Raw genomic sequence first — 2,884 nt, 5'->3', positions numbered from 1 at the left:
AGCTGAATAAGTCACTCATAATACAGGGAAATGTTTGTTTTGAGCTGCTTTTTTTCTAAAAAAATTACCTTATAAGCAAGTCTATATAAATGCAAATGCTGTTCCTATAGATATAATTTCATAAAACAAAAGTCTTCACTCTCTTTAGCAGTGAAATTCAAGTGGCAAGTGTGACAAGCTAAGAAAAATGAATGCAGTTAACTTCAGCCATCCCAGCTCATCTGAAAGCTTATGTCAGTTTCTAAATAAGCTTTTCATTTTTTATTCAGTCTGCTGATCTTTGTTGATTTACAGCATGAATAACCATGGAACATTGCACCTTGTACAGTATATTTTCAACCCACCTCTACACACACACACGCACACACACAAAATAATAAAACATTTAGAGTAGATAACATCAAGCTTGCTAGTGGCTGTGACTTATTATAGCAATGAAGTGCCATGTTAAACAACTCATCGGCATGGTGGCAGAAGGCTCAGCGTAAGCACTCTAAATAATTTGGTTCCATCTAAGAAAGGAGGCTTCCAAAATATATTCAACCTTGATAATAAACCATAATTGGATGCAATTTGCTCTAACCAACCACTTCACCCAGGTGGGAACATTTTTTGTTCAAATTTCACCAATGAACAGAGCAAAGGAGAATGTGTGAGTCTTCTTCACATGTATATTCACATCCAATTTTCCAAGTGATGTGGGGGAGTTAAAAGCAAACTCCAATTTCCTTTAGAAGAGGAGAAGAATGGAGATGTAGAGTTTCTTTGCAAACATCATTCCATTCCATTCATTTACAAATGTGCAGATGGTGCAAGCACCATAAATTTGCAGCGGTGAGGAAGTACAAGGGATGTTGGGAGGAAAAGGAGAAATCAAATGGGACACATTCAACAAAGTGAGAGACCTGAAAGATGGACAAACTTTCTTCAGAAGCAAACATCAAGGCAGCTACTTACTAGAACCCATAGCAAATGATTTTTTTTTTTTAATGGAAAGCTGATAATTCAGCAGTTACAACCTGTAAGACAAATTAACAATAGAAGAGCCCTGCTGGTCTAATGTTCTATTTGCTTTAAATTCTTGATGAAACACACAACTCAAGAATGCCTACAAGCAAATGAACTTTTGCATCCTTACTCTTGCTCAGTATTTGCTTTTCAGAATTGAGCCCCATAAATGAAATCATCATTTATGCAGTTGATAGCCTTTATCTTCAGTGACTTTGTTTAATGCTCCTGAATTAATTCTCTGAAATGAACTGCCAAAAAAAAAAAAAAAATCAGGCTCACATGCAACTAAGAACATATAAATGTAAGAATCCAATCATTTATAAATCCAGTATCCTGTTTCTTAAAGTAATTCCACAAGAAGAACAAGCAGATTTCTAAATATCAGGTTTGAAAATGGGATGGACAACTTGAAGCCTTGTGGCTACGTGTTGCTTTTAACCTCAGTTCAGAAGCCCACTGAGCTGATCCATTCAAATCTGACAGCAACGAGCAATTCCTTCCTGACAGCCTGCTATCTGGGGACAGGAAGAGAAGAAGAAGTGTCAAAGAGGAAAAGAAAAAATGAGTGGCCTCTCCTACTTGTGCCACTGGCTGCACCTATCCCTTACAACAGGCCCATTCAGCCATTGGCATGCAGCCCTCAGCAGAGAGGATAGATCTCTTGTCATATTTCCCTGAGAGAAGAGTGGTCCTTCTAGCTACCTTATTACTGGGGTGATTATAGTCTGTGCAATGCCGTCCATGCCAATATTGGTAAACAAATCAAGATCCAGGTCTCTACCCTCACAGATTCAGATAAAGAAATCATGGCAGTTGGGGAGGATGACTAGCTGAGAGGCATACCTCAAAGCGCAATGGCAAGAACTTCCTCCTGAAATTAAAGATCCATCAATTATTACTCTGGAGCTACTGAATTTGTTGTTGTCTACATCCAGTTCAGGCCCATCATCTCCTACAGAACTGATGAGAAACCAGTGTATTTTCTTGAGACACTTTCTGGTTCTAAAAGCATTTGTCAAAGCCTCTTTGACATAGAAGCTGATATTCTGCAAAACTCTTAGGAATTTACATAGATTAATATAAACTTCTACAGATTGCAGAAGTGTCCCACTAGAGAGCAGAGTGTGCTTGATAACACCCATGGATAATGCTGGCAAAAATGTTTCCAGAATGATTGAATATCTGACCCTGACATTCAGCTGCACTAGCCAAGCTGTCACCAACAAGGAACTGATGGAGATCATCTCCAGTTCTGTAGCTCTGCAGTAATAGCTAATCTGAAAGTGAGTGTTGTCCAAAGTCAATAGATTAAAAACATGTCTCTCCTTTCTCAAGAGACTGACTATTAGTCTGTCAGTCTGTGAAAAATGTCAGGCACAGAATCCCAACTGTCTGTAAATTGTATTACCATGAAGTCCCACAGGGACAGCCAGTCACCCAGTATGAGGTATTACTTAAAGGGCTCAACTGGGACAGAAAACCACTGAGTCACTATCTCTCAGTCCATCCTATCTCACAGGGCTCCTGTTGTGACGATAACCTTGGAGCAGGATTGCTATGGGTTCTACCTTGAGCTCCAGAGGGATATAAATTTAACAAAAAGCCTCAGAACTCAGCTCTTAAATTTAGAATTTAGACTTAGACCTTAAGTTTTGGTGACCAGAACTCAGCTCATATGATGCTCCCACCAGCAGAAGGGGAATGATATACTTTTCGCTATATTTTGCTTCCTGCTTACAGCTCCTCATATGTCCACAAAATATCAGCTCTCAACATACTTAAAAGGGGAGAATCAGGGGATGTTAGCTTCCCTTCTCTTCCTACCGCATGAATTTTCTAATGCACAAATATGCCTGCTATCTGTTCAAAGAAA

At 39.1% G+C, this 2,884-nt stretch overlaps 1 pseudogene; it reads left to right on the top strand.

The window, feature by feature from the left end:
* The first annotated feature begins 464 nt into the window (after nt 1-464).
* On the top strand, nt 465-2,280 carry LOC112543360 (ATP synthase F(1) complex subunit gamma, mitochondrial pseudogene; annotated as a pseudogene).
* Nucleotides 2,281-2,884: the final 604 nt, after the last annotated feature.

Source organism: Python bivittatus, unplaced genomic scaffold, assembly GCF_059951505.1.
Source record: "Python bivittatus isolate LINGU-HERP-01145 unplaced genomic scaffold, Pbiv_v1 ctg000700_np1212, whole genome shotgun sequence".
Classification (NCBI taxonomy): domain Eukaryota; kingdom Metazoa; phylum Chordata; class Lepidosauria; order Squamata; family Pythonidae; genus Python; species Python bivittatus.
This window is presented reverse-complemented; position numbering and strand designations above follow the sequence as displayed.